This window comes from Rhinolophus ferrumequinum, chromosome 15, assembly GCF_004115265.2.
Source record: "Rhinolophus ferrumequinum isolate MPI-CBG mRhiFer1 chromosome 15, mRhiFer1_v1.p, whole genome shotgun sequence".
Classification (NCBI taxonomy): domain Eukaryota; kingdom Metazoa; phylum Chordata; class Mammalia; order Chiroptera; family Rhinolophidae; genus Rhinolophus; species Rhinolophus ferrumequinum.
The window spans coordinates 2,977,621-2,983,436 of record NC_046298.1 but is presented as its reverse complement, the minus strand read 5'-3'; positions in this window follow the sequence as shown (position 1 = coordinate 2,983,436).

Here is a 5,816-nt window from a genome sequence, read left to right as displayed (position 1 = left end):
TACATAGTTGAGCCTTGATTGCTACTGGCACATCAGTGGGTGGGGTTGACCCTCAGGCTGACTGGCTGTGGGGTTTGGCCACGTCCATAGCTTACAGGCTGCTGTGCAAGGGGCTTACCCCGCTGAGGGATTTGCCCCAATGAGACTGCTTGTTGAGACTGCCGTTTGTATGTGCCACTTGTGGGGCTAATTAGGTGGTGCTCTGCAGTGGTCTGAAGCCAACCTCCAAGTATGTTGGTTTTTGGGCTGCTTGGGAGGGGCTCCAGTGAAGGCCCAGGTCACCTACTGCCTGTGACTAGCTGGGGACTACCTGGTAGGAGCTACAAAGCGATTTGTGGTTGTTCATTGCCTGTGTTAAACCTGGAGACACGTAAGAGAGTCCACGCTGTGAACCGAGGACATCTGCCACTGGTACCAAGTTTGGGCTAGCTCCACAAAAAACCAGGACACCCTAAGGCCTGCTGCCAACTGCCAGCTCCCTTAAGGTTCAGCCACTGATAAAGCCTCATGTGGTATGTGAATTGGTTTAGGCGGGGTCTCAGAGTCACTACAGTGGGAAGAGTTGTGGTCACCAGGTTAATGTAGACTGGTTTGGTGCCAGTGCTGAGCCCGAACGACTCAGCAAAAGTCTCAGAGAACATTGAGGCCAGTTGATGCCTATCTGGGGCCCGTGGTCTCTGATAGTTTTCCAAGGGAGAGTGCAATACAGGCGGGGCTGGCTGCTCCCAGAGCAAGAATCTCCAGCGGTAGGGGAGTGGGGTGGGGTGGGGCGCTCACCAGACCAATCGGATTCAGATTTAGCTGTAAGCAAAGGGGGCGGGCTCAACACAGGAAAGATGGCGTCGGCCTGCCAGCTGCAGAGGGGGCCCTCACACAGGGGAAACGGTGATTGTCCTCCAGCCCTGGCCACAAAGCCACACACCTCAGTCTGCCCCCCGTGTGCGTCTGACATCTCCTGAAGCACCGTCCCTGCCCTGGAGCCCAAGGTGAGTGCCTGCGAGGGAGCGAGTCTGTGCGCGGCCGTTTCAGAGGACGCTTGGGTTTCCCGCCGCCTTCCGTCCCACCTGGATGGTTGGAATCTGCACGGTTTTTCACAGCCAGATGTTGTGGGCCTCCCCTTTCTGGCACCAGTACTCTGGGCTGGGGAGAGCCTGGGGTCCCTTGCTCCTCTGGGGGGACCTCTGTGGCCGAGATATCCCTCCTGGTTCTCAACCGTCTCACGGAGGTTTGGGGTTAGCTAGTTCCGCGTCTCCACCCCTCACAGCAGTCTTGACATGGCTTCTTTGTATGTTTAGATGGAGGATTTCTGTTCAGTTAGACTTCAGATGGTTCTTGAGGTTGGTTGTTCTGTACTTTAGTTGTAATTTTAATGTGTTCACAGAAGGAAACAGGCACAGTGTTTACTCCGCCATCTTGGATCTCTCTGAGAATTGACCTAGTAAGTTTTTTTTTGAAGTAGTCAGGTAAGCGGTTCAGACCTTTAAGAAACCAAAAGTCATTAGAAAGGTTTTCTAACTAACCGACTTTCGTTTTCTTTTCAATTAAATAAGAGGATAACTTGTGCTGTTTTCTCCACCGTCCATTTTTAAGGTTCCTTCCTTTAAGGCTTCCTATGTATTCTTGATATTAGTCCTTCATGGGGTTTATGTTCTGAAAATGTTTTCTCCCAGTCTGTGGCCTGCTTTTCATTTCTTAGAGGTGTCCTTTAAAAAGAGTTCTTAATTTTGATGTAGTTCGATTAATTTTTTGATTTGTGTCTTTTTGTCATAAGAAATATTTATTTACCTACAAAGTCACAGAGATACACTCGTAAGTTTTCTTCTAGAAGATTTATAGTTTTAGTTCTTACATTTTAGGTCTGTGATCTATTTGAAATTTTGCGTATGTGTAAGATACTGTGTTTCCCCGAAAATAAGATCTAGCCTGACAATCAGCTCTAATGTGTCTTTTGGAGCAAAAATTAATATAAGACCTCGTCTTATTTTACTATAAGACTGGGTCTTAGATAATATAATATAATATATACTATACTATACTATAACATAATATAATACCGGGTCTTATATTAATTTTTCCTCCAAAAAATGCATTAGAGCTGATTGCCTGGCTAGGTCTTATTTTCAGGGAAACACGCTAGGAGTTGAAGTTCATTTCTCCCCCAAGGGTATATCCAGGTGTTTTGGTACCATTTGTTGAAGACTTTCGGTTCTGATTGTACTGCTTTGGCATGCTTGTCAAGAATCATTTTGTCAGACAACTGTGTCAAAGACATATGTATGCAAGTGTGTGTGAGTAGTCTATTTTATGCCAAAGTGATAAATGTATGTGAATCTATTTCTGGACTCTATTCTGTTCTATGACTTGTTTGTCCTTTTAGCAATACCATACAGTCTTGATTGCTGTAGTTTTAAAGTAGGCATGTGTACATTTAATACTGACAGTGCCAAAATACCCTCCCAAAAGGTTGTACAACTTCATAGCCCTACCGACAGTGTAGCAGTGTTGCTTTCCCCACTCGTACCAGCATGGGGCATCATCAACCTTATAAATCATGGGACCCTGTCTTATTATCTGCTGCTTCCCCATCACTGAGCCCTGGGCCTGGCACACAGCTGCTCAGCCGTTGCTCAATCTAGGTGTGTTACAGCAAACGCTATACTGAAAGCAATCTCGAATAACAACTGTCTTTCAATCCCTGTCTGTTTAATAAACTCTGTACAACACCTACCAAGTTTAGTCCGCAGACACGGGCGCGTGTGTGTGAAAGGAAGGTACAGACAGTATCTCCAGTCCCCTTGGTTATCAACCAGTAATGACCTTCAACCCTCCTGAACTCACCATCCTCCCCCAACCTGTCTCGAAAGAGGAGTGTTAGTGCAGCACCACCTCCAACCCCCTTTCCTTTGGGGGCGGGGGGGGGGCGGCTTCTCCAGTGGCTCTGGTGGGACTGGTGACCCTGACCCCTTTTCTGCCTCCCACTCTGTGCACAGGGCTAGCCAAACACCTGAATCTCATGGGCCAGAGACTGGCTCGGGGAAGGGCACATGGACCAAGGTACCCAATCAGAGCGCTTCCTTGGAATTTCCAGGTGCAGAGGCGGACAGGACAGGCTTTGTGTTTAACAGTGAACATGAGAACCAAAGCCAGCTCCCCTCCCAGGCTTCCAGAGATTCCGCTTTTCCTCTTACGCTACTTTGAGTAAGTTTTCATTTCTTTCAACTGAGAGTCCTTTTTGGTTTTCCCCCCAAAGTTTCTTTAATAAAGACAGACATTTTAGTTTTGGGTGAAAATTAGTTTTGAATTTGAAAAACACCCTTCAAAACGGATGTGGATGTGGGAAAGCCTTGTGTGGACCCTTTCGCATCTCCCCACTGGCCTCGGAGCCCCTCCGGCTCCCTCTGCCCGCCCAAGCTCTGGCCCCCTATAAAGAAGCTGCTCGTTATTTCACACCTACTACAAAGTCAAGGTCTGTCTTCTTTTTAACAACACACTACTTCATCTTTGAAGTTTTTCCACCTCAAGCAACAAAAAGCACTTCAGGGTCTTAAGAAGAAATGGAAGCTGAAAAGCTGACTGAAGTTTGTAGTATCTGAGGGGAAACTTTTATTATTGTGCTGGGAACACAAGTTACAGAGAGTGAAGAAGTACAATGAGTGACGGCCACTGGATCCCTAAACTATAAGGAAAGTTCAGCACAGTCACCACTTTTGAAATGTATTTTATTTCAAAATTTCCAGCGGAGCGATCACGAAGTACCTTGGCCAGGAGACGCCTATGAGAACCCAGATTAGAAAGCAGGGACAGGCAGGCCTGTCCCCTTTTCCTGCAAATCCACACACTGGGGCAACCACCTGCTCGGCCTCGAGGTGCGAAGTGATGGACCACCCAAGGGACAGCCCAGTGTCCCCCCACCTGCATATCTAGATGAATCACAGAAAACATCACAGGTTTATGTTTACAGTGTGACCTCAAATGACAAACAACTTTGTCTGGTGGTGCCCACACGAGACACCAGAATCGAATCTGTAGAAAATGAACACTATTGTGACCAGCATTCCTGCTGAAGGAAGTTAATCCCCAAACCAGCGCTCCTTCTTATGTTTTTATTCATTTACTTTCAAAGCAACCCAAGTGTATATGTCATCTTTTTAAAAATCATGTAAACGTTGCAAAGTTTTTAGGGGTTATTTATAGTCTAAAGGGATTTATTAAAAAAACTACTGGACTTGTTAAGACTACAAATACTAGCCTCCCCTCCCCCCCATGAAAAAAGCAATTGTTACAAAAATATAAAAAATAGACTAGCTTCTACTACTTAACCTTTCCACCAGAAATCTCACAGCTCTGGGACGCATCCTGGTTTATATACCATACGACAAGCAAAGGTGCAATTTTCTCATTTTTCTAAGGGAGGAAAAGTTCCAGAACATTCCCGTTGTTACTTAAGATTGTGGCTGCACTCTTCATAGGGATGTAGTGCCAGTGAGTGGGGACAATTTGAAGTTTCTGTTGCATCCCCTGCATGGACCCAGCAGGGAAACGGGAGCATAGGAGCTGCTTTCCAAGCTCACTCCTCTTCAGGTTCCTCTCCAGTTCCTTCCATTTTCTTCTGGGACTTGCTAGGTCCTCTGACTCCTGAGCTGGCCTTGGGTTCCCTAACTGCCCACTGGGGAAGGCTGGTGGTAGGAGGGGCTCGTGGTGAAGGAGAAGAGGGCACGACACCAGCTGCTGCCTGTAGCGCCCACTCTGTGGAGTGTGGGTCGGGCTCCCACCCGGGCTTGCTAAGCCAGGGAAGCTGCACACCTGGTGGGTGGAGCCCCCAGCCTGAAGAGATGACTGATGCTACCAGCCACGGTCTGCAGAGCCTGGAAGCAGGGCCAGCAGCAAATGTGGAGGCAGCACACCTTTACACACGTTAGGTTCATCCCATGTCCTCTCCCACGGCAGCCCAGCTACCAGGCACTTGGGCCAATTAAGGGCGAGGAAATGGACCAAAACCAGTTTAAAACAACTAGACACCAGGGGAGGAGAGGAAGGGGTTTGACTGTTAGGTCCTTTCCTTGTCCCGGCTGTCGCCAGCAGAGGGCGATGTGTGTAAGGTCTCCACCAAGGTCTTGGGAGAGAACCGCAGTTGGGTAACAGTGGGACGGATCCACACGCCTCCCTCCACCTGACTGAGATACCCTGGGCTGAAGGACACCTCTCAGATGGGGGTCCCAGCCTCCACATGCTCAAGAGAACCCTTCACCCGCCAAAGCCCTTGCGTGTACCGTCCGCGCTACAGTACCAGCTACGTGCTCCCAAATGCAAACCTGGTTCAACCTGGAACCTGCCTCACAGCCATTCCTCCCCTGCAAGACCTGTGGACATTGGCTATGGAGCCCCACACCCACCACACCCTTGCCTGGCAGCCCACACAACCCCGTGTGCTCCACCCCCACCATTCTTGACGGACAGACAGAGGGTGGGCCCTGTCTGACCTCCATGGACTTCCAGGCCCTCCTCCTGGAAGGACTAGATTTCCACATGGCTAAGGGTTTTATTGCCAGTCCTCACCACGGTTAAGCCATATATTTCCCAACACCTTCTCATTTCTGCAGATCTGAAACATGTCACCCAACACACCCGGGTTGTTTCAGCCCCCACATGAACTTCCCAAACGCACAGCAGCAGCAGAGCAGAGACCAGCACCACACGCCAAGCCGTCCCCTTACTTTGGTTGCATCAAAAGATACCAGGGCTCCTGAGACATCCCCAATTCACATTTGCTCGGAAGAGAAGAGCTCCCAACATCAAGGCACAGAGAAAGAAGTCTC